General features: G+C 40.4%; 1 protein-coding gene and 1 long non-coding RNA gene across 2 annotated transcripts in view; one reads left to right on the top strand and one right to left on the bottom strand.

The window, feature by feature from the left end:
* LOC121700216 overlaps positions 1–27701 on the top strand; it is a 1725899-nt gene that overhangs the window by 1596722 nt on the left and 101476 nt on the right.
* LOC121700306 lies at positions 749–7507 on the bottom strand. Its single transcript, XR_006027169.1, has 7 exons — positions 7340–7507; positions 6052–6132; positions 5708–5740; positions 4523–4670; positions 3380–3484; positions 3220–3286; positions 749–1404 (listed from the first exon to the last, which is right to left on the bottom strand). It is a non-coding gene; the product is annotated as an uncharacterized LOC121700306 (long non-coding RNA).

Here is a 27701-nt window from a genome sequence, read left to right as displayed (position 1 = left end):
ATATAGACAGATATGTGCAGTGTGGTAACAGTACCATTGTAGCGCAGAAACAGTAACATTATAAGAGCATGAAGAGCAGTAGGATATGGTTATGTATAATTGTAATTACAGTATGTGCATTTGTAAATAAACAACACTATGGGTGGGATAGGGTATTTGGGGGCTTAGTTGATTGGTTGTCACCGGTGGGGTATACTACGAAGCACGTTAGACATATCTAGGTTATGTCTACATATCGAGGCTTGACAAAGCCTTGACTCAGGGGTATATGTTAAGTGATACTACGATAGCAGTTATGTGATATATTTGTCAAACTAGGCTTCCAGCTCAGATCTGTGCACGTTCTCGGTGTTGGGATGACGTTGGCCAATCGTGAAACGTGGAGACGCACAAGACCGCCTCTATTTAAAAACAATTACTTCCGCATTCATGAGCGATAGCTTAATCTACACTGCGGTAATTTTTTGTGTCTAACCTATAACATCAAATAAATCAACTGTCATCAGTTGTTGTATGGTATGCACGTCCATAGTAGGATATTTGCACGCACAGCACTATTAAAGTGCATCCGAGATCCAAAATGTTAGTAGAGGTGGAGCTCCACCTGTACGATATATGACAGAATCCTACACGTGAGATAACTTCGTTTCTAAGACAATTGATTGGTCAGTGGGCGGTAGATTACACGATTTGAGCTATAACTTAGCACATAACCTCCTCCCGACCAGGTTTGGTTGACAGCATAAGATACCATGGTGATACAGCGACACTAAAACAGATCCACTTTCGTGTCACAGCATACCCTGGCTTTGAGCGCAACATACCTCGCTAACCGACTAATCGAGATTCGTAGTATACACCACGGGATACAGAGCTACAGTCCAGTCGGGTGACAGCCACAGAAAAGAAGCTTCCTCTGAACCTGCTGGTTCGGGTGCAGAGAGACCTGTAATAATAATAATAATAATAATAATAATAATAATAATAATAAAGACAGTAATATTTTTCAAGACCATAGAGAATGCTGTACTCCAGTCTTGAGGCGATGAGGGCATGGATGAGAATGATGCATTGTTGAGCCGTCTGGTCACAGTAACACAAGACCCATCCTGTCAGACTAGGCCAGAAGTCCCGTCACCGGAATGATGTAGAGGACTTTGAGACAGTCATGTGGCGCCTTTGACCAGTGGTCACAATACAGAGGACCCCTGGCCAGTCAATGAGCAGTGCTTGACAAACATCATGTGTAGAAGACCCATTTTGCAAAACGATGTAGACACCCATCTATTCTCAGGAGCAGTCCTTCTATAACGGGCAGGAACAGCTGCAGAAAAATCCCCGGGCTTTGCCTTGCTCCTTCCTGGCATGTCTTTCTGCTTTGGGGATAACCAAACAGCTGACAACCTGGAAATTAGAAATAGAGATAAAACAAGTGTACAAAGAAAGAAACCACAATCTCAGTGTATCTCTTGACATGTTCAAACATACTGATGACTATAAAGTCCACTTATAAAATGCAGGTCTATGCCTTTCATATAGTGTGCCAAAGTATTTAAGGAGGGTGGGCCAAGTCCTAGTATGGTTTAGGTGGTTGAATCAGCTGTCCCTTAATAGTGTACACCAAATTGTATCAACTGAACAATTTGTTTCTCGACCTACAATATGGGCCTATGTATGCTTTATCATATGCCAGAGTAAGTAGGAAGGTGGGAAATGTCTTAATTAATATTAATTGACATCTAGAGGCAATGGGTTTTCAGAAAATATGTGGTTTAGGTGGTCAATTCAGCTGTCCCTTAATACACTAGCACATGGCCCACCTTCCTGCAAACTTTGGAGGACATAAATGTATACATCGCACTATTTTGTAAATTGGTGAATGAATGGGGCATATGATAGGTTTTGAGCTCCAACATAAAGGCAAAGCAGTTTTAGCCATGCAAAGCATATATTTTCTTAAAGCTTGTCACTTATACATGTGAGTTAACATACATTAGCACATGGTCCACCTTCCTGCAAACGCCTTATGATGCACCAAAGTAAGTAGGAAGGTGGGACATGTCTTAATGTATATTAATTGACATCTAGAGGCTATTTGCTTTCAGAAAATATATGGTTTAGGTGGTCAATTCAGCTGTCCCTTAATAGTATAGCCCAAGATGTATCAGCTGTACAATGTGTTTCTCGATCTACAATATGGGCCTATGTACGCCTTATGATGCACCAAAGTCAGTAGGAAGGTGGGACATGTCTTAATGTATATTAATTGACATCTAGAGGCTATAGGCTTTCAGAAAATATATTGTTTAGGTGGTCAATTCAGCTGTCCCTTAATAGTATAGCCCAAGATATATCAGCTGTACAATGCGTTTCTCGATCTACAATATAGGCCTATATACGCCTTATGATATGTCAAAGTCAGTAGGAAGGTGGGACATGTCTTAATGTATATTAATTGACATCTAGAGGTTATAGGCTTTCAGAAAATATATGGTTTAGGTGGTCAATTCAGCTGTCCCTTAATATTATAGCCCTAGATGTATCAGCTGTACAATGTGTTTCTTGATCTACATTATGGGCCTATGTACGCCTTATGATGCACCAAAGTCAGTAGGAAGGTGGGGCATGTCTTAATGTATATTAATTGACATCTAGAGGCTATAGGCTTTCAGAAAATATATGGTTTAGGTGGTCAATTCAGCTGTCCCTTAATAGTATAGCCCAAGATGTATCCGCTGTACAATGCGTTTCTCGATCTACAAAATGGGCCTATGTACGCCTTATGATATGTCAAAGTCAGTAGGAAGGTGGGACATGTCTTAATGTATATTAATTGACATCTAGAGGTTATAGGCTTTCAGAAAATATATGGTTTAGGTGGTCAATTCAGCTGTCCCTTAATATTATAGCCCTAGATGTATCAGCTGTACAATGTGTTTCTTGATCTACATTATGGGCCTATGTACGCCTTATGATGCACCAAAGTCAGTAGGAAGGTGGGACATGTCTTAATGTATATTAATTGACATCTAGAGGCTATAGGCTTTCAGAAAATATATGATTTAGGTGGTCAATACAGCTGTCCCTTAATAGTATAGCCCAAGATGTATCAGCTGTACAATGCGTTTCTCGATCTACAATATGGGCCTATATTTAGCACAGCGACAACCATATCTAGCAAAATCACAGTAAAAGTAATGTAAAAGTGACGTAAAATACCTGCCAATTGTCCTCTGTATCCACCGCTGCAGTAGACCATGATGTGAGGATGCACTCCATAACACAGCTGTTAATGGAAGCAAGGAGGCCAGCATGCTTCAGCCTCTTCAGGAAGTAGACAAATGAGTAGCCAAACAAGGACAAACAAGGCCTTGCTTACATGCTGGCTGTCTTGTAGTTTGATACTACTCTCCTTTCTGTGAGTGTTCTGTTGGAGTCATATAATGAAGTGCAACCCATACATCAGGATATCAGGAGCAAGGATCTGTGAAAACATAAGTAGAGGGGAGAAAAAAAAGACATAAAGATATGTCGAGAAAACATTGCAGGACCATCCCTAAACAACACATCAGGACACCTTTCTTTCCTTTTTCATTTGATCACTACTGCAATTCATAGACATATGTTGTATACAGGTGAGACAAGGGTAAAACCGATGTGGGTATTTATGCTATTATAGAATAGGCTACTAAAATATAACTCCACAACTTCAAGTGTCAACACTGTAGTTTTGGAGGAGTATTTGTAGTTCTTATGCAGGAAAATCAGTATAGGCTACTTTGGACATTAAAAGCTGCATGCACTACGTAGTACACACAAGCGTACAATGCATTATTTTGGAGATAGAAATGTTGTACTGCTTTGTTTTTCAGAAAAACAGTAGTAGCGTATAACAGAATTTTTTGTCACATGAATTACCCAGACCCAAAGAAACAAATAGCTTATTACGTGAAACTGACCTGCTTATAATTTAATGTCAAACACCATCTCAACTAATTGAAAAGCAGGATTGTATCACCATCGCACTCATTCCAATAATTTAACCATAACGTGTCGTGAACAACGATTTATTTGGCTAATTATCATGTATTTGTCCACGTCTTTTACCATTATAAGACATTGAATTGTACTAAGAAATTGCTAATTTCAATTAACCAGACCCAAAGAAACAAATAGCTTATTACATGAAACTGACCTCATTATAATTTAATGTCAAACACCATGTCAACTAATTGAAAAGCAGGATTGTATCACCATCGCATTCATTTCAATAATTTAACCATAACGTGTAGTGAACAATGATTTATTTAGCTAATTATTACGTAGGCTATTTGTCCACGTCTTTTACACTTATAAGACATTGACTAAGAAATTGCACTGATTTCGCATGATTCTAGCTGTTTTACAGCATGAAGGAGTTTTGGTCAGGATAAGTATCTCTATATTTTGTTCGAAACAACAAAAAACAACTATTTGTTATAATTATTATTATTATTTACTAAATTTACGTAGTTTAACTTACCTTACCCCACACGGCCAGCTCTCGCTCTACGATGCGTTTCCGCTTTCTTGTGGTGGCGTGTGTCACATGACAGCAACCAGCCTATCACACTGGGGCTCTTATACGGGGCTCTTCGGCGTTTTTCGAACGTTTACATACCACATAAAATCTGGAGATGACACAGCAATAGTGGGGTTAATACAGAATAGCGAGGAGACCAACTACAGGGCATGGGTGGATCAATTCGCGAAATGGTGTAGGTCCAGCTGTCATCTTCTAAATATACAGAAAACAAAGCAAATAATAATAGACTACAGTACAGAACTGGGAGCCAGCCCCCCCAGTGTATGGTTAAAAATGGTGAGGATGTTGTGATTGTAGTCGAGTACAAGTACTTAGGCACAATAATAGATAATAAGTTGCAATGGGACAGTAATACCAACACCATCTATAAAAAGGGGCTGCAGAGGCTGCATTTTATGTGCAAACTAAGACAATTTAGAGTGGATAGAGATATATTACCTTTCTATCATTCATTTGTGAAGAGCATGCTACTTTTTTGTTGTGTTACCTGGTATTTCTCTTTGTCAGTGACCAAAAAAAACCAAACTGAGCAAGATAGTTAACATGGCCAGCAAGGTTGAGGGGCAAAAACCAGACAGTATTGCTACGACCTGTGAAAGAAGGGTGTTGAAGAAAGGTCATGCAAATAATAGAGATATGTCACATCCCATACACCAGGCATATGAGGTGTTGCCATCAGGGAGGTTCAGGCTACCTTCTTTCCAAACAAATTGAGCCAGTAGGTAATTCATTCCAACTAGCATTACATTGATGAACAAGACGTTACCTGCAGGACCATGCACTTTCTTTCCAGCTGGACTATCACAGTATGCACAACTGCACTTTATCATTCTATAAATGTGTAGTGGGGTCTGTGCCTTCTGCCCTGATGTTGTGTATGTGTGGGAGTGTGGTAGGGTGGGGGCGGTTGGGGTGCGGGAAATTCTGGTCTATATTCCGTCTTGTATTCAGTCTTGTCTAACTGTCTACTGTATGGCGCAGAACAATTTTCCGAAAGGACAAATAATAAATCTATCTATCTATCTATCTATCTATCTATCTATCTATTATTTTAGAAGATTTTGGTTTGAACACCTTTCTACGAAAATCAATCTTGGGATAAAGTAATTATACACTACTCACCCTGGGGCTCATATAGGGTTTTTCCTCTAGACCCTGCAAGTGGCAATAAAGACAATTTAGACCACCATGGCGTAAAGTATATAAGCATGCTTAAAATGCAACAAGTACAAAAAAATCATATACAGACACAAACACAATCATACACAGTCATATTTTTATGTCTGTTGGACAATTCAATCATCCACACTCATCCCTCTCCTCCCAAGGGACATATGCATCTCTTTGCATTCAACGTAGTTTTCAACAACAACAATAACAAACAGCAACAAAGCTTTTCTACATATGGGTGTAGAATTTTTGATAACATATGGCTCCTTTTATCCTAAAGAATGTCAAATACATACCGACTGGCTCATCAAAACTGGAAAGGCTATCCAGACCAAGTCCATGTAGATCCTTCACAGTTGAAAATGAAGAGGCCTTATCTGAAAAAGATCAATAGAAACCTTACTCTAAATCTCAATCCAAGAACAATTACTATGTGTTCTCCTTTTCTTCAGTAGCAAATACACTGCCCGTGAATCAGAAATCAGAAATATATTGGTGTCCCAATATAATGTTTACTCATAACAGCTGGCAATAGTGATTGCATGCAGATAAGTAACCGTGCAGCAAGATTGTGTCAGCTTAATGTTACAGTTTGCGGCATTGGACAGTTAGGAAACAGTAGGTGAGTGGCGTGGGTCAGCATAGGAGATGGTAGACGAGTTGTGCTTGACAGTAGGCAAGAGGCAAAAGATAGTAGGCAAGTGGCGCAGGGCAGTAAAGGAGACAGTAGGAGAGTGGCATGGAATAATAGGAAACAGACACGTCACCAACAACAGTGCGAGTGGCCTACTGTAATTACTGCTATTATTATCATTATTATGTATTATTTATGTATTATTATCAATTTGTTTTGTTATAGGCTAGACACACATTCCATATTCACTGTATAGGCTATTTCTGTCACTGTACACATGTCATCTGGAAAACTTGCCTATTTATCTAACTGTTGTACATAATTAATCTTGATCGTCTACATAACTGCTTCTTTGCACTTCTGGTTGGATGTCAACTGCATTTCATTGGCTCTGTACCTGTAGCCTACTCTTTTAAATTACAATAAAGTTGAATCTAATATAAATCTAGCCTAATCTCTCTAATATTATGGGCTACACACATTGCAATTCTCTATTGAATTAAACCCCTCTCTTAATCAGGTTAAAGAAATACAATATTATATTATAATATAAGTGAATATCTAACATCTGGAGAACTGCTGTATCAGAATACAATTGTTTTATAGCTGATATGTGGCCTAAAACAATGCGCGTTTTCGCAACAAAATCTATTCACGTTCATCATGATTATCGATTATACATGCCTGGCTGATAGGCTACCTCCCAGATGTTAGCTTTAGCCCACACTAACAATATTAGGCTACAATGTTAATTTACACAGACAACAGCTGTTTTACAGATTAATGTAACATTACATCATGCACGTTAGCTAAATTATAAGTTGTGCAAGCCTACTCTGAATTCACAGTATTGCCCATGCATAGGCTACTATTTCATGTTAAATCAACTTTAAAATGTTTTGCTCAATTGCTAGCAAAATGATCATGCTAGCGGCAGTAGCAAGGCTCACCTCATTTCCCATTTGGATTCTTCTTTTTTCTCCGTCCCTGCTCGGTTCTTGTTTCTGGATTCTGGGGTTCAGCCTTCTAAAACTGCTAGCTAGAAGGTGGCTCCTTCTAACCCACAACTCAAAGCAGGCTTAAGAGTATGAAACTGCACGTCAAAAGCATGAAATAACATTCTAGCCATTTTGGGTCGGGCTTTTTTGACAGATGACGTGGTTCTGGCTGAAAGCGAAATACAACGTGATAGTAACACGATAATTACGTCCTGCTCAACACGTTTTTTAACAAGGAAACGTGTTACACAACACGTCCCAATAGATTAATTAACGTGACAGTGACACGTTCAGACGTGAGACTGGGTTGGTTGTTTAGGGATGGTCCTGCAATGTTTTCTCGACATATCTTTATGCCTTTTTTTTCTCCCCTCTACTTATGTTTTCACAGATCCTTGCTCCTGATATCCTGATGTATGGGTTGCTCCAACAGAACACTCACAGAAAGGAGAGTGGTGTCAAACTACAAGACAGCCAGCATGTACATTACATTACATTACATTTGGCTGACGCTTTTTAGCCAAAGCGACTAACAACATAGTAAACAGTTTAAGTTTTAGAGCAGTTCTCAACAATTTTAGGACAATTTAAAAACATTAGAGTACAGTAAGAATAAGTGCATCAGTGAGTGCTGTTTTTAACAGTTACTTGTCAGTTTGAGATGACTGGTGAGTGCTAGGATCAGTAAGACTTGTTGTAAGTGTTGCTATGAGAGGAGATGTTCTCTAAAGAGCTGGGTCTTCAGGAGTTTTCTGAAAATGGAGAAGGATGTCTCTGCCCTTGTAGGAGCTGGCAGTGTGTTCCACCAACGAGGAACAACAGATGAGAAAAGTTTGGATTGGCTTGAGCGTACCGGTGGTAGAGCTAGATGTCGTTCGTCTGAGGAGCGCAGCGGTCTGGAGGTAGCGTATGTCTGTATGAGGGCATTCAAGTAGGTGGGAGCAGAACCGGAGACTACTTTGTAGGCAAGCGTTAGAGCCTTGAATTTGATGCGGGCCGCCATAGGTAGCCAGTGTAGCTGGATGAGCAGCGGGGTAACATGTGCCCTTTTGGGTTGGTTGTAGACCAGGCGCGCCGCCACGTTCTGGATCATCTGAAGTGGTTTCACTGCGCAGGCTGGGAGACCTGTCAGGAGGGCATTGCAGTAGTCGAGTCGTGAGATGACTATTGCCTGAACCAGAAGTTGGGTAGCATCTTGAGTCAAGTAAGTCCTGATTTTCCGTATGTTGTAGAGTGCGAAACGGCATGACCGGGCGACTGAGGCAACATGATCTGAGAAGTTTAGTTGGTTGTCGAGAACAACTCCTAGATTTTTTGCAGTCCTGGTAGGTGAAACAGACAGGGATTCAAATTTGATGTTGATGTCGTGATGTATGGTAGGTTTAGCTGGGAGGACCAGCAGTTCAGTCTTTGAGAGGTTCAGCTGGAGGTGGTGTGCCTTCATCCATGTAGCTATGTCTGAGAGGCAATCCGAGATCCGTGCTGAAACCAAGGGGTCATCAGGTGGAAAGGACAGATAGAGCTGTGTGTCGTCTGCATAGCAGTGGTATGAGAAGCCATGCGAACGGATAATCATGTAAACAAGGCCTTGTTTGTCCTTGTTTGGCACTGATTTGTTTACTTCCTGAAGAGGCTGAAGCATGCTGGCCTTGACACCTCAGTCCTTGCTTTGTGTTATGGAGCGCATCCTCACATCATGACAATTGGCAAGTATTTTACGTCACGTTTACATTACTTTTACTGCGATGGTTGCTATGGTAGATATGGTTGTTGCTGTGCTAAATATAGGCCCATCTATCTATAAAGCAAGAAGTGTCTGTGGCACGCATATCTCACTGACCGTTTGTCAGACTGATTTCAAACTTGGCAGGTGTCTTACTACGGGCATGAGTAAGTGCAGTGCCAAATTTTTCGTTGTTTGAATAAGAAATGCAAAAGATACAAGGATACAAGGAAGTTTATTGTCACATGCATATAGTTACTGGAAGTAAGAAATGCAGTGAAATTATGTCTGGTGTCAGCCTATTTGTGCAAAGTGGGGGGGGTAAAAAGTGCAGTAGAAGAGGGGTTTAGTAGATTAAGTGGCAAGGGCTGCATAAGAAAGGTGGGGGAGGATTGGAATGGGGGGGGGCACCAACAAGGAGCATAAATTCATTAAGATCTTTATTAAGATATCATAAGTTCATTAAGATATCGTTAAATATATTGGTAAACTGTACTGTAACCTACCAGTGAGGATAGAAGCAGGGCTTTGGCAGAACTGGATCAGTGTAGGTTACACGGGTAAAAACTTAAGCGAACGCAAGATAACTCCACAGATTTTGCAACAACACGCCAACACACACAGGTAGGCTATGCAGTGGCTCTTCAAAATGACGTAAAAAATTATGTGCAATAAGCGGACCCTTCGAATAGCCCAGGCTACTTTGGACTGTCTTTAGACTTTGAATAAGCAAACAACAATTCCAGCTGAAAATTGAAACGAGCGATAATGGTCCCGAATTAAAGAACGTCTCAGAATGCCACATATGCAAAGCATAACCAGCAACAAGCAACGAGTGGCAGGCAGAGTGTGATGTCAATTAGGCCTATATGAATAGCCCAGGCTACTTTGGACTGTCTTTTGACTTTGAATAAGCACACGACAATTCCAACTGCAAGGTCCTAAATTGAAACGGGCGATAATAGTCCCGAATCAAAGAACGTCTCAGAATGCCACACATGCAAAGCATAACCAGCGACAAGCAACGAGTGGCAGAAAGAGTGTTATAAGTGTGTCACTTATAGGCCACCAGAGACTGTTTTTGAGTCACACCATTGCAAATTCCATATGATGCGTCATTCCACAAAATGGTTTGTTTTCTCTATCATCAAGTTATTCAATAGGCTAAGCATATAGACTTGACTCAAAACAGCTGTTAGGATTATGTCATTTTGATTTGTAAAAAATGTCACATGCAGCCATGCTTAAATTCTGCTCACTTCACATTTATTATATTATTATATTATCTATAGGCCTATTCATTATTGAATGCTTACCTGGAATTATTTCCCTATCATCCTATTTTTAAAACAGGCCTACCTGCAGGCATGTAATTGGGCTACAGGAATAGCATGTTTGAATGGGCACTGCACTAGTCTATCTATAAAGCAAGAAGCGTCTGTGTGTGTGTCTGTGGCACGCATATTTCGCTGGCCGTTTGTCAGACTGACCTAAGATTTCGTATGTGGCTTGCGCATGGCACAAAGGTGTGCACTCTCGATTTTGAAGATTTTTGAATGCATATTTCAAAATATGCTTATTTACGTAGGACGTTTATCGCTGCACTGCACTGTTTCCAAGGGGGCCAGTTTTAGGGGAGCTCCACCCCATGGATTGTATACTGACAGTAGCTAGGTCTCACTTTGATGATAGTCAGTCGCAATTTAAAAAACGGATAAGGCTACTCGGAAACCGCTTGTGGGTTAAGATGACAGATGATTATCATGTCTGACCTCACCAATAAAGACTCCCTGTATGCAGTTTGCTTGCATAAAATGATTACGCGGATTTGCAACAACATGATGTAGTGACCACTCAAAATAAATGTATGTGCAATATACTGACGCTTAAAATAGCCCAGGCTACTTTGGACTTGAGACTTTGACTAAACAAACGACAATTCCGACTGCAAGGTCCCAAATTGAAACGAGCGATAGGCTAATGCCACATACCTAACATTATTCAACAAGTTGCAGACTGAGCGACGTCACTTATCACACCATCAAACACGGGTAGGCTACAGTATGTAGTGACCACTCAAAGTAAAAGTATGTTCAATAAACTGACGCTTCGAATAGCATTAGGAAGTCATTCAGTAAGTTATACACACTTAACTCAAAACAGTTGTTAGGCTTATGTCATTCTGATCTGTAGAAATGTCACATGCAGCCATGCCTACATTTATTAGGCTACACATGTATTAGAGGCCACATTAATTATAGGCTAATATATTATAATATTCAGTATTCATTATTGAATGCCTATAGCCTTTAGATGTCAATTAATATACGTTATGAGATGTCCCACCTTCCTGCTGACTTTGACATATCATATGGCGTACATAGGCCCATATTGTAGATTGAGAAAACGACTGTACAACTGGTACATGTTGACCTATACCATAAAGGGACAGCTTATTTGACCACCTAAACCAGGGGTGGGCAAACTTTTTGGCTCAAGGGCCACATTGGGCTTTGAAAATTGGCCGGCGGGCCGCACAACAACCCCCCCCCCCTCCCCTCCACGACACACGCATAGAAAAATACATTTTTATAGCCTATAATTTAGTATGAAAAGTATTTGTTTTAAAATATGAATTGCTTAAAAATGCTGCTAATTTTATGCTGTTTAACAAATGTATAAATTGTGCACTGTGCTTTAAGACAGTCGCTTTAATTCACGTTTATTTCTCAATGATCTTCCGCTATGGCTAGTGCTGTACCTACGGCTGGGCCCTCTCACAGTTTTTAAATGGTCAGTAGTGGGAACTACTGTTGCCTTCATGATTTCCTTTTAAAACTTTGTTATAAGAAGGAGATATCAATTATCAACAATCACAAGCCAGCTGGAACCTACGGCTCTCTCTCCCTCTCGTGAGTGCAGACGCGTTCCCAATTAAATGGATTGCATAATGTTCACGTTAGATCTGCTGCAAAGGACATAACTAAGAGTTAACTTAGTTTAACATGATGTTATCTCTATTTAACATGATGTTTTGACATTGACATTGTAAACGTTATCTAAGGAGAGTGAAAAGCAGTTTGCAGTAAAGCTAACCAACGTCGTCTCTATCGCAGGAAAAAAAATAGCGAGCAGCCTGATAACTAAATGAAATGCTCGGCGGGCCGGATGAAAGTGCTTGGCGGGCCGGATCCGGCCCGCGGGCCGCAGTTTGCCCACCTCTGACCTAAACCATATATTTTCTGAAAGCCTATAGCCTCTAAATGTCAATTAATATACATTAAGAGATTAATTGATATTAATTGAAGGTCTCATCTCGTTGTTTTTTCATTAATTTTGCAGTGGTCTGTAGTATTGATGAATGCCCTGTGAGCCGGTTTTGGTGAAAAAAATGCTGTCCTGCGTCTGTTTCATGCTGTTCTAGTTTGGTGGGGAAGGTGGGCGGGGAGGAACGACTGGATTTCGCCTCTAGTCATGAATATTAATGACATGCTAATGAATTCACCTCTGATTGGCTAACAGTACTGTGACGCTTCCTCCAGTGCGTCCTCATCCGATTCTGCCTGTGCTATGCTCCATATTCAACTTTACAGTGCTAAAAGCTGGATAAAACTCGAGTCAAAACTGTTGCACAAAATGTCTTCGGAGATACAACTTCATGTGTTTGATCCTAGTATTCGAGTAGGAAGAAGAACCGCTTCCTGATCGTTTGTCGGTGAACGTTGGTTTAATAGAATGGTAACAATTGCCTGTCAGCTTAAAATTTCTCCTAAAAGAGGTAAACGTTTGTGACAATCGTCATCTTGCTTTCAAGTAATAAACAGTTGGAAACGTTTTAAAATAAAGACCTATTTCTTTACACAGTCAAAAGTCTTTGCAATCTTCCTAGTAGATATTTTACTTCACAACACAGGTAAGCACCCTAAATGCAGTTCAGCCACTGACCTAGCCTGCTAATGCTATCGGAATAGCTAGATAGTTATGGTTTGAATTCCATGATACTATCATTGAAAGACCACTTGGTCATAGCCCAATATATATATAGATCTAAATGCAAACACGCCTACCTAGCTATATTTTGCTGGAATTGTACCAGAATGCCTACAGAAGCAGAGAATGTGTGCTGCAAGACTTCTCCGGTAATGAGAACTATGATAGCCTGACATTGGCAGAGGTTAGCCTACTCAAGTTGTTTTCTGTCACGTATGACAGAAAAAGTAGCCTACTATAGGAATCTTATAGTATTTTGGGACTAAATATTACAGTAATCTTATAGGAATACTATAGTATTTGGACATACTATAGGTACTATAAGACTACTATAGAAAAACTATAGCGGTTACAGGATATTATAGAGTTATTAGTAGTACTTCTACAGTATGTCCCAATTATTCCTATAAGATTACTATAATATTTTGTCCCAAATACTATAAGATTCCTATACTACTTTTTTGTAAGGGGATTGCTCATGTGGTTAGAAAAATGGGCAACACCAGTACCCCTGTTGTCTGTATGACCCTGTACCCAGGATTAGAACCAGTCTGCCTTAGCATAATGTACTCCCTTCAAAATGCACTAAACATTCGACTATGATGACTATGGCCCTCTGTGAGACAGAAGATATGAAAGGTAAGATAAACCTTTAGCTTAAAAGGGACAAAAACTGATGAAACTCCTAAAACAAATATACAAAACAGGTCAATTTTCTATAAACAACTTTATTATATTTACATACAGCAGTGGTACTCAAAGTGTGGTCCACAAGCTATCTCAAGTGTTCCACAAGTAGATGTGGTAAAATATAATAGATGAGTTGTTTGCAATATTGAACCAACTTGTATGTAAATCCAAACAGTTCTGCAACACTGATGTAACCTATGCCAGTTTAAATCATATGAATCCTCTGACACCATAAGCAAGGTGCAAAGACAATAAGCAAGGTGGTTCAGTAAGAAGGCCTATTGTGTAATATACTGTTGAAGTAGGTGTACTGTTTTTTTTTTTTTTGCTAGGTGGTCCGTGAAACACTGACAAATAGTAATATTGCAGTCTATTAAAATAATGCAAACACAAAACAAGAACATCCAAACTATGCACAGAATTAACAATGTCCTCTTTTTGCCAGACGATGCAGACATCTGGCCTACAGATCCTTTGTAAGATGGTGCTGGGATTATTTAGGGAAAAAGGTCTGAGTTGAAGTTTCGGCTTGTATTGTCCTGGGGATCCGAAGGGACAACACACAAAACACATTCGTTGGCTGTGATGATTTTATTACATTGCTCTTTGATTGCGCTGGGCCATAGGTGGAGCCATCAGGTGTTATTGTGGAGATGTCGCTTTCATCCTCCTCCTCCTCTTGATCAACCCGAGGTCTTCTAGCTGGCCTTGGATGAACAGGCTTAATGGCAGTAGAGGTAGCAGGCCCCCATGCCCATGGTGTATCCGAAGTGCTTGTATCAATACTCATACTTTTCATGAAGTATTCTGTTTGGGGACCTAAAGTAAATAAATGTGTATTACTGTCAAGTTACAAGATACTAATAGTACACAGGACATTCACTATCTCACAAAACTGTACTGGCACAATGGAAACAAAAATATTTTAGTGACTGTGGTAAGGTGTATGATGTACTAAGTAGCACACCCACAAGAAGACATTCAGTAATATCAATTCTATCTGTTATGCAATTCATGGGTTTCATCAGGTCCATTTACACAGGTGTATTAATCAAGCACCATGCAGTCTGCATTCATAATCGAGGTGCTTGATTTTATACACCTGTGGAAAGTGACCTGAAGAAACCCATGAATTGACTTTCCAAAACATTGATGAGCACATAAGAACCTGTATTAGCCTACTAGAAAAAGACTTCTAGAAACTAACTAGCACAACAATAAAAGTTAGATCACAAACCTTTGCTTCTAACGTGATGACCTAATGTAGGCTAGAAAGCTGTGTAGCCTGACATGAGGATGTGCTCTGGAAGACATACAAAACACTAAGTAAACAGCAAGTAATCAAACAAAACATCATTGTATGTCAATGTAATAATGGCAAGAAGACATAAATTAGACTGAAGTGTAAATACCTGAGCTCTAGTGATAGCAACTTAGCCTAATAGTGCAGGGGTATTGTGTTTTTGATTTTCCCTGTTTAGACTAGAACAATACCCGTACTTAGTTGAGCATAAAATATTGTTGCTAATATTATTATTTGTGGTTTAACGCTTAGGTTAGAAGATTATAGGTTCAACAAGCTAAATCTCTGGGTAGTGTGGTCAGTTTCTTATGAGTGTAGCTACACCAGGCACGTAACTGAAGCATTCCGTTCGCGTTATGTACTGCAACAATTAGATTCCAATAGGCCTAATCAATGGAAGTAGCTACACCTGGCGTGTTAGTGGCCTGTAGGCTACGTTCGGGAAAATAGACCATTCCTCTAATGGATTTTACCAGAGCCCTTCCTATTAGGCATTCTCTGATTTTACACGTCGCAAACAGAACACTTCAGTTACGTGCCTGGTGTAGCTTCCTGTAATATAGGCTAGCCTAAGCCTAGCTTGTACCCTTTGCATGCATACTAACGTGAAGAATATGAACATGCTATTTTGTAACAGACGTTAGGTGGAAAAGTTTGTTTGTACTTACAGCCTGTGAGCTGGTGGTCGATCGTCATGACGGTACAGAACCAGGTTTTCAGAACATCGATGCAAAACCACTTTCTAAGGCAGTGAGTGTGGTCGAAATGATTGGAACACAGAACTAATGTTGCACTACTTCGGTGGTGGTGTTCCAACAATAAATCTGAACCATTTCTTCCTCAACTCATGTTTCTAAGGCAAGACATGCAACATTGATGTGTTATTGCCAGAAATAAAACAGGCACGATTTTTTTTCCGCCATGTTGGCAACTTGCTGTTAGCTCCTACTAGCTGCAGAGAGACAATCCGCTAGCCGCAAAATCTTCCAGTCTTCCTGTAGGCGGTCACAAGCCAGGGTGGGCGAGGCCATGAATAGTCAGTTTCCCTTCAGCGTCATTGGGAAGGGCTCTTTCTGATTTGCTTGTTTTTCCCTGTATTTTCTTTCATTGGCTAATGCGGGCAATGGGGGTAGAAGATCATTTTCACGTGCAGCATGCATATGCAACTTGGAGTGAGCTATAGTATTTCGAAAGTAACAAGTATTAAACGGTTTCTCAGTGAATGTGACCTTTAATTGACATCTACAGGCTATAGTTATATTGGTTTCTCGATCTACAATATGGGCCTATGTACACCTTATGATATACCAAAGTAAGTAGGAAGGTGGGACATGTCTTAATTCATATTATTTGACCTACAAGAGGCGATGGTCTTTCAGAAATATAGCAACCAGTATAACAACTGCTTTGCATAACCTCTACCATATCTACCCTAGCAACACCATGGCAACCTTCTCAGTTACCCTAGCAACAACCTAGCAACCATTACTATAGCAACCGCTATGTTTAGCATAGCTACCACCATATCGACCCTAGTAACCATCTCAATTACCCTAGCAACAACCTAGCAACCATTGGATATTATCAACAAACATCATTACCCTAGCAACCAGCATAGCAACTGCTTAATTTAGCATAACCCCTGTCATATCCACCCAATCAACACAGACAACATTTGTACTCTTGGTGAATAATTCATTGCTGACATCAATGCCATTATGTCTCTCTTATTGCTCTCTCTCTCTCTCAATCTCTCTTGCAGATCAAATTCCACCAAAGTGAACTTCTGGATGTTGCTTAAACTACATTTCATCATGTTGCTCTAAATACCAAGCAAATAATTTTAGTCTAATCTAGCACTCAGGCTTTCTAATTTCACATTTTTGAAGACAATTAAATTGGATGTAATGTTGCTCAAGGCTCAAGTGGTCAGGCACAGTTTGGGAATCCATGAGTGGAAAGGGCAGTTTAGGATTTAAAAAAAATGGATAATTATGTATAACAGCTTTGAAAAGTTCTGATTTGCTTCAGGCACAGTAATTTCCTTTGCTTTAAGTCCTGTCATAGGCTACTATGTTTAATAAAGCTTAAAGGAATTATCCGGAGTTAAATGCACTTTAGATCAATTTACGGATGATTGGGAGTACATACGTTGAGTTGACATCCAAATCATGTCATTCGGATGTGTTTTGAGAAAGTTCGATGTTACCGTTTTTAGTCAAAGCTCGTTAGCATGGAAGTGAGAAGAGCTTATTATTTTGCCGCTACAAAACGCTATTTTTATACCTCTTCTACAGTTCCAAACAACATTACACTTACGTGGTAGTGAGTAGAGGGTTCCTAAAGCCAAACTGAAGTATCCCGAGGTCTTTATGTGGTCGGATAGAGAATCCAGAATGAATTTCATCAAGCCAGTACCTTTCCGGAAATGTTGCCATCTTTGCTGCCAACTTTAGGGGAAAGTCCGTAGGAGTCGATTGCCAAGTGTGCTCTGGAAATTCACAATTTCGTCGCCGTTTAAAAAAAAAAAAAAAAAAAAAAAAAAAAAATAGTCCAGTCCATACAACTTCATTTCAATTCCAGAAATACTGGACTATGTTTTTTTTTTTTTTTAAAACGGCGACGAAATTGTGAATTTCCAGAGCACACTTGGCAATAGACTCCTACGGACTTTCCTATGTCATGTATTTGTGGCTGTTTCTATATAGGCCGAACCAAGGAGGCGTCTAAAAGATAGAGTCTCCGAACATAAAAATGCCATCAGAAAGGTAAATTTGGATTATCCAATGGCAAAACATTTTCACACAGTACATAACAGCAATCCAGATGGTCTAATGGTTGAAGGTCTAGAAACAATAAAAAAGAATATTAGGGGTGGTGATACGTTAAAATCATTATTGCAAAGGGAAACTTTCTACATATATACTCTGTAGGCCATGACATACCCTGGATTAAATGAGGAGATAGATTTTAGTCCTTATTTGTAATGACTTTTCACTTTCAAGTATTGATGTCTGTCCTAACCTAAATCTGCTGCCACCTAGTGGTTCTTTTTTCTTTTCCTGGCTATTCACTGCCTTGTGACACCTGTGGGGCCACCTACTGGCCCTTGTATGTAGTGTTTACCTGAGAACTATGTGAATTCAATACCTGTGCTGTCCAGGTGTATGTCATTAGTTAACCTCAAAAGAGGCAATTGTTTGTTCGTGCAGTATACCCTGAAGAAGGCTCTGTGCCGCTACGTGTGGGTGTCTGCCCAGATCATGTTTTTTAACTTAAAAAATAGCCATGTTTAAATAAAGGCTTTTTATAACTTTTTGAAGAAGAGTGCCTTGGACTCCCTTTTCTTTAGAAGCATACACAAAAGTTTCAATAGTGGGGGATGGAGTAGAACAGGAGTTCCCAAACTTCCACGACAAGGCCCCCAAAATACCGGCCAAGGACCCCCTTGATGTGTTATTTAACCCCATCAATAACACTACGGCCAGGGGTGAAGTGGCAATCGGGACGATCGGGAGTTTTCCCGACGAGTCTGCGCGGTGGGGCCGGCCACTATAGGTTTTATCGCCGCCGTGAATCGTACGCGGACATCGACTTGATAAATGCATTAAGAATTTTCCGCGAAAAATCTCCGAGATCTACATTTAAACACTGAAGAAGTCCAACCAATATTTATACCACTCGCTCACTGTCCACATGTCATTCATGGTTAACTTGCACACTCACCTCTCCCATGCTGATTTTTGTGTAGGCTAGCCTTATTTTTGTCATCTTAATTCATTTTTGTCTTATTTAGGCGTTACAGAACTTTCATCACAAATAAAATAAATGTCAATTTAATTTGTTTGTTTGTAGCCTACTTAAATTAACGTAAGCCTAGGCTAGAATGGAGCAAAGCCTCCTGGGAATGGGGAATGTGTTTCTGGTTTATCCAATGAACCGATTGCAGGTCAAGTCTATTTACAGAAATGTAGGGGGATAAATGAGCGGCCCCTCGTCTAATGGCATGACCCTACAAATGATTAGGTTCGAGGAAATCTACAGGAGTTTTGACAGTCGACGGATTTGCGTGGTTGCTTGCTGTATTACTGTACATATGGATGGAAGGCAGAGAGAAAGGCGGAGCTAAAGCATTGACGTTATTGAAACTAGCACAAGCTAGTCTTATGTTGATATGTAGCCTAGGCCTAGCCCAATGACTAATTAGTGGGCCACTCAGGCTGATAAATGGGTTGTGGAACTCATTGAAACTGTCTATATGCAAGCCTATATAGGCCTACTTTAATCGTTCTCGTACAAACCTATTCAATAACCTGTGTTATTAGGTTGACATTGCCTGTAGGCTAGGCCTTTTTTAAATTTATACAGGCAACTATTGGAGTGCTATGATACCCAGATATGTATGTCCTTGCATGATACTTGTAAATGTCCATAAACCCACAAAGCTGTTTTTATACTGCACTGTTGCATATCTAGTTCCTTACACATTTATTGAAAGTGCCTGGTTTGTGGTTGATTGGCTTGTTGTATTGCATTAGCACTATATATTTTGTGCTATTGATGTGTGTGCATGTTTGGGGGGGCGGTGCCGTCAGAATTTTCCGGTGGATTTTAGTGCCCCACTCCGCCCCTGACTACGGCAAATGTAAAAATATATTAAGCTAATCCTAATAATTATTTTAGCCACAAGCACTTCGCGATGGAGCATACAGTGTGTAAAAATTGCATTTGGGACTTTCTGCTATACGAGAGGCATCACTCTACTATTATTCCCAGTTATTATCATGGAAAATATAATGTTTAGATGTATTTTTCAAATGCATTTATTTGTTGCTTTTATTTTTCCATCCAACTTGCTGAGGCCCACGTGGCAGCCCTCGCGGCCCCCACTTTGAAAACCACTGGAGTAGAAGATGGAGACCAATTGATAAGTGTGATTCATTTTTGCGGAACGGATGTACAGGACTGAGCGGCGGTCATATTTTGTTCACATGGTATAATGACGTCCGCCCAAAATCGCCATTTTTAAAATTATTTTCTGTTTATGCTTAGGACTATTAGATGGTCAAAAACTCAAAATTCAGCTTGGGAACAGGACTAGTTTTAGCACACCTAAATTATGTTAAAAAGTCCTGTTTCCAACTTTTACTAAAAATTCCTCTAGGATGCACATATCTCAAAAATAGCACTTGTCTATTGCTCAAGCGTTTTTACGGTTGTTGTTTTACATTTGAAAGGTTTTATCAACTACCCTGGGAATCCAGAGTGTGGGCGACTCAAAACTTTGGTCGCCGAGAGGCTGAGTAGGGGAGACTAACTTGCCCGACGCGCTGTTCAATAACTTCCAGTAGCGATAAAGTTAAGTTCCTTTATTGTAGAAAACAGTCATCTCCATAATATCCAACACAGCTCAGTATCAGTTCATGAACGTCAATAAATCCAGTTCTTAAAATCCACAAGTTTCATGTATTCCACAACAGCTTATTCAACAGTCATCAAAATGCGGTCAGCAAAAAGTAAGGCTTCCCCCATCACCCCGTCTCTATTCATTCACAAAAACACCTAGCAGGTAATATTATGAACCTTGCCGCCACCAACACCACGTGACACAATTATCGTGAGCAACCACAGGTGCATAACACAGACGTCATCTGACCCCAACACAGAGTTTTCGCGGAAGCATTCCTCCAGGATATTTATTAACCATCCTTGGCTACTAAGTGCAATGGATGTGGGCTGGGCTAGAATGAAACCAACCACGCCTTCCAACAGGTCGCAGTGAGGTAGTGGAACCTTTCTTTTACTGAGTGGAACTTCCTCTTCCCTCTGCTCACCATACAGGTAGCGCTGCTTTCCCTCTCGTCATTTAGCCTAGACAATTATGATGGTTTTATTCTAAAACGATTTAGCAGTGCAGGCCGGTTATATTCTTTTCATTTAGGCATGTAGCCTGTGTCCTCCCTGATCGAATCCTGAACAGCTTGCTTTAAGAACCCGGAACAACAGTTTTCTGCCGCGAACTTGACTGTCGTCTCTGGACGCGCGCTGAACAGAGGCCACCAGATCCCATACTGCGGACATCTGCACACATACAAACACCATCAGGTGGGCAAACAGTGTTCTGTATTCATTTAACAACAGAACACTAAACTGACATTAGAGCCCTGACAATAATGCAAATTATGTTTCCCCTACGGCTCCGATACTGACTCAACAGGTTTAATCGCCTGCAAAAAAGCTACTGGAGGTTCAAACAGTTTCACGATAAAATTCTACTGTAGGCCTGTATTTTTCCTGGGAATGTAATGTGTCCTATTATATAATAATTACCCTACCTACATTTTATTAAAAGCATGACCGTAGCTACTCTACCATAGATGACACCGCGGTCATGTCCTCGGTATTTGTTTCGACAAGTTTCGTTTAATTTAAGTAGGCTACTAATAGCCGACAAGACAAGTATGCTTGCGTCAGTTGACACGTCGTTGCAGATAGGCCTACCTCTGACGTGTCAAAACGAAAGTAAAGTCGACTCGGTTGTGTGTCCTAAACTAATAAAGGAGCGCAACGCAGCTCGCATAGACATCAATACTCACAAATCCATTGTCCAAAATAAATAAACTTGAAGAGTTGTTCATTTCTGCCAGTAGCCTAATCGTAATTCACCTGACCCGAACAAAGGCTGCAACAAAGTTAACGTTTGGAAAGCCAGCAGAAGTTGAGCAGACAAAGAGGAGGGATGGTGAGAATTGTAGACTATTCCAATGAGATGCTGGGCTGGAAAATCCAGACCCTGATAATCTAGAAAGATTAAGGGTCTGGCAATGAGCAATGTAGGCCTAATGGCCTAACTCGAGAGGCGGCAACAAGCATGCATTTAAAAATCTCACTGCACGCAATTGGATAACACTAGACCATGTTTACTCTGAATGATTTCGGACTTCGACGCAATCGGATAACACTACGACCCATGTGTACTGTCCTCCAACGTTGCAGCGCTGTCTTTAGCTGTTTAGTCAGTTTAGCTGGTTCCCCGGAATGTTGGGGGAAAAGTAACGTGCGTCATTGCTCTTTGCCAGAGTGTCTCGCAGAGACAATTCCATTGTGCTCTCGCGAGAACTCTGGATTTCCAGGGTAATGAGATGCTAACCTGTAATGAAAATGGTGAAATTTAGTGGAGATTCAGTTAGCTAACCATGGACGTCACTAGGATTTAGAGACTGGGGGGGCTTAGCCCCTATCAGTTCATCCAATGTGTGCTCATAGCGCACGCTGACATTTTTTCATCACATCTTTAAAGTGCTTCTTTAATTCATCATTTATTACAGTAAAGAGTATAGCAGAGCATCTATCAGTTCCTGTTTTCTGTCTCACCCTCTTTTCTCAGTCCTTTCCTCCTCTCCTTCTGCCTCATCCTTTGAGAAGTTGAAAAACATACATTTACTTATTGAAACCCTGAAGTAAATAACTGTAATAACTTCCAATGGGTCACATCAAGTTGGGGGAGGGGGTTAATACTATCACTCAAATAAATGAACTAATCTAGGGGCAATGTGCAGATGCCTACAACATGTAGCCTATACAACTCCATTATACGTTTGTGTGTAGGCCTATAATAAATGTAGCCTAGGCTTGGGAATCGGTTCCAGTTTCCGGTTTGGAACCGGTTCCAAACGTTCCGATCCATCGGAATCGTACACGTTACACGTACACGTTAACGATTCCGAACATCCATTCCCACGTCGCGGCACGACGTCACGGTATCCGAAATTTAGACATTTTAAAGCATTCAACTTCTGCAGTGTTTCCCCTACAATGTAGGCTAGTCAGCAGCGCCACTCCTAGAATTCAAGTGCTGCTGCAAAAAAATGCCTAATTAAAAAAACGCACGCAAGTGAACTTAGGGAACAGCTGCCGTTTGTTGAGGTTCGATGTCAACAAATAATAGTAGGCTAACGTTGAAGGCGCAGTCAGGGATTCCACAGGAGATCACGTTTGTTTGTGTTTATGTTTTAACCCTCTAGGCGCCACAGGCGACTATAGTCGACAAGATGCGGCACTGAGTAAAACGGCCGATTTAGTCAAATAGGGTGTCATATTTCGTTCGACTTCCACTCCACTAGATGGCAGACATGTCATACGTCATCCCCGAGTCGAAAAAAGGACACGCTTTAAACAAAACTTTCTAGCTACAGCTCATTGAATCAGTGCATGAAATACCGGAGCTAGTGTGCGCGTGAGCCACTTTGTCAGAGCGATATTGTCAACGTCAGCGAGTATTTGCATTAGATTATCGTCTAATGGCATCAAAAAAGTTTACCTGAAATGAAGTGTTGGGTCTTCTATTCGCGGACCCTGATTCTGAAGGGGAATATCTGCCTTCAGAAAATGACGGTGATTCGTTTAGTGAGGCTTCAGATCCGTCCCTGCCTTGCAATGATGCAGCTGGACAAAGTGAGAGTTTACTCCATAGTTTAGGTTACACCAAGCACAAACGTTGAATCGTTTGCCCAATGTCACTGGTGGGAATAATGTTTCACGGGTTCGGAGTGTTCATCGGGAAGTTAGCAGGGTGTTAGTGGTGTGGCGAACGAGGCTGGAGGTAGCCTAATATCCATAGCGCTAGCTTCTGTCTTCTGAACGTGTGCCTCCACAATCGCGGCGACAGTAACGTGGTGGAGCCTTTGTCTAATGCCACTGGGTATGTTAGACGAGGTCGAAGTGCTCATAGGACAGTTAGGGGGGAACGTAGTGGCAGTGTGGGGAGTCGCAATGAGAATGACAGTAGGCCTAGTCCGAGCTGCGCAAATTCTCTCCACTCGGCGCGCGCGAGGCAGATCTGGCCATGCTGCTCGCATGGTGGAGGTGGTGACACGCTCTCTCCCTCTCCCACACACACACACACATTAGGTCATGCATAGTCTATCACAAGATGATGGGAATGCCGGCCCTGTATGGATAGGGATAGGGAGTCATTATCTCTACAGCAAAAGGCCTGCTACATAAAAAAAAAAAGTCAGCCATTTAGTAATGATTTACACTGTTGATTTGCTATCTACTTCCCTGATCATTTAGGACATACAGTACACTATGTGTTCCTTTTTGTGTGTTCATGTCCTTGTGATGTGTGTGTCTTTGTCAGCTAAGAAAAAAAAAACAAAAAAACATCAACAAAAAGAAAAAAAATACTAACATTGTCTCTTGTCTTGTCTCGTCATCTCACTCCTGATCTGTGCCTTGCCGTGGCAAATGAGCTTTTGAACTAAACAGGTCTTGTCTACTTGTGTTTGTGTGTCATCTGAATAATATATATGTGGCCCATACATGGAATCAGAGTGCCTACTGTATGTAGTAAATGGAAAATCTCTACAGCAAAAGGCCAGTCTACCGCTACATGCATTTGGTTTGTTTCTGCCATTTATTAGTAATGATTTACACAGTTTGTTCACTACTTACTATTTACCTGAGCATTCAGTATTGTGCAATATAGCATACAGAAGGTGAGGGACATTTTGGGGGGAAAGAAGTGGTGCATTTTATCATTCAAACATGCGACTTTTCATGAAAATTCTATAATCCAAGATGGCCGCCACCATATGACGTCATAATATGCAAATTAGATATAAACATTTAATCTCTACATAAACTATAAAACAAATAAATTAGTTCTCGCGGTCCGAGTTGCGGTCGGGTTGATTAAAATATCGGGCGACCGCGGGCCGCTTGTGACCCGCGCAACACTGGTGAGAATCAAGCAAGCCTCTCTGGCCGTCACGGCCTTAAAGTGACAGGCACTCAATTTGACCTGCACCGCACCAATACATTGTAATGACATGAAATAGAAGTCTATATCGTTTATACAGTGCTGTGCAAAAGTTAAGACACCATGCTAAAATTGACTAAAAGGAGGAATACAAATTATCTTTTGGAAATTGATCTTAATGGCTTAATTTAAAAAACGGAGTGTCTATTCGTACCCCTGGTACAAATAGCCTTGGCCACACAACTGGGCTATTCACACCCTGTTACATAACAACAAAAACATGTTGCTCGCGTGCCCAAAAAACATGGCCGACATTCGTTTTTTCGTCATTAGAAAGTGAAGAATTCTGAACGGTTTCAGCACTAATATCTGTTCACATTAAAGTTGAGATGGAAAAGTTGTGTTTTATTTTCATAATCTTTGTTCAGTGAACACATACAACCGTCAGTTTGTTAGCTAACAGAAATTTCGTGAATATGACGTTCAGGCCTATAAACTATAAGTTTAACTTCAGCTTCTTGTCGAAGCAGATAGTGCAGTGGTCACAGGCAAGGGCTGGCGCCCGGGAGACCGGGGTTCGATTCCAGTATGATGCGTTTTGGCGGAGTGAGTGTGCATGTGTACCAACGTCTCTGGAGAGAAGGCGCGCAATTTGAATAAGAAATCGGTTCTCAAACGGAAGTTTTGATTGCAACAATTAGCTAGTTCATGCACCAGGGTGTAAATAGCATGCAGTACTATAAACACCTGGGTACGAATAGCATTTACTTCTAACTGTACATTGATGCAAACAGCATACCTTATTCAGAGTGATTACACAGCTGAGCTATTCACAAAACAAAAAAACATGTTGCTTGTTTAAAAAAAAAAAAAAAAAAATATTACATTGTGTGATCAATATGCCAGATACAGGGGTGCAAATAGCATACACTGATATTTGTACCAGACAAGGTACTAGAACACATTGCTGTGTGCACCGGGGTACGAATAGCATACATTGATATTTGTACCAGACGAGGTACTAATAGAACACATTGCTGTGTGCACCGGGGTACGAATAGCATACATTGATATTTGTACCAGACGGGGTACTAATAGGACACATTGCTGTGTGCACCGGGGTACGAATAGAATTCACTTCTTATTGCACCAGGGTACGAATAGCATACACTGCTAATTGTACCAGGGGTGCAAATAGCCTTACCCTTTTAAAAAATGAGGAAAAATCAAGCCTTTAAGGACATCAATTTTTTGTGAATGTATCATGTATTGTAAATAAATAAATGTTATTATATAAAAAAATGTCTTAACTCTACATTCTAAATAGTAATAGCTTGTACAGTGGCCTGTGATTACGCTTTATTTTCTGTCATAATTTGTAACTCAATCTGTCAATTTCTTTCGACAAAATCCACCAGAAGTCATCATTTAAGGAGTCATTTTTTCAAAATCTTGGGGGGGGGGGGCTTCCTACGATCAACAGCACCACTGCTGGAAAAGATTCTAGGGGAAACACTGTTCTGTACTGATATTGCAGCCTTGGTATTCATTTTCTAAAACCACTTTAAATTAGACATTCAAAGCCAACAACTCTCAAAGCCATCCAATAAGTGTTCAGCAAATGGTACAGGAATCGATATGGGAATCAATAAGGAATCGCATCTATAAGCAGGTTCGACAATGGCATCGATATCGATAGCAGGTCCACTATATAAATAACAAACCCACTACTATTAATAATAAATCTCTCACTATGCATTCACTTTCACAAAACTACAACACATCTCACTCACATGTATTTATCATCACCACTTACTAAACGTATAAAATGTCCTTATTAATCCCCTATTGTATTTTCACCCCTTGTATTTTCACATCATTATTCCCTCCCGGACACATCCCATGACACAGGAGGAAGGGGGAGACTCAAACACACGCGCGCACACACACAAACACCCTCACGCACATGCTGGCGAGAGACACAGAGGAACTAGTGACAAGTCTTGGCGCGCAACCAAGAAACAGTCCTTTTTAATAAACTATCTTTACACTTACGAAGTTATCAATGCCTCTATTTATATGTAAGGAGCCTCATTGTACTACCAAAGAAGAAGCGTCTGGCTACTTTGAGATTTCTATTTAAGCCGACAGCAGCACTACTGACAGCTTTTTGGAAACATCGGCCAGAACGTTCAAACTCGTTACTATGCTAAGCATAAGCAAAACACATTTTACACCGGATTTCCCTATTAAGTTAGCCATAATTAATGAAATAATAAAGTAGTTTTGGCTGGTCGTTAGTTTATGGACACAAGTAGACTCGACCTGTATGCCTAGTAGATCTTGACTGACTTCGCAGGTTACTTCAGCATCCATGCTCTGCCACTCTCCGTGCTCTGCTTCTCCCTCACACTTGTCAGGTACCTTCGTATATCCATCTGGTCAAATTTCACTCTGTGATCTGTAATCTCTTTTGTCAATTTTTCTCTTATTTCTTATGCCGAGTGCCAAGTTGCCAACCCGACCCTTCAGAAAATGTAATGTTAACGTGATCCCTCACCCCTAGCCCCTCCCGCCAGCGCTCTCGGAAACAATATCCAAATTAAAGACAACTTCTAATTGTATTAGTATTTATATATATATATATATATATATATATATATATATATATATGTGTGTGAGTGTGTGTGTGTGTGTGTGTGTGTGTGTATATATATATATATATATATATATATATATATATATATATATATATATATATATATATATATGTGTGTGTGTGTGTATATATATATATATATATATATATATATATATATATATATATATATATATATACTGGCAC

The sequence above is a fragment of the Alosa sapidissima genome, chromosome 24, assembly GCF_018492685.1.
Source record: "Alosa sapidissima isolate fAloSap1 chromosome 24, fAloSap1.pri, whole genome shotgun sequence".
Classification (NCBI taxonomy): Eukaryota; Metazoa; Chordata; class Actinopteri; order Clupeiformes; family Clupeidae; genus Alosa; species Alosa sapidissima.
This window is presented reverse-complemented; position numbering and strand designations above follow the sequence as displayed.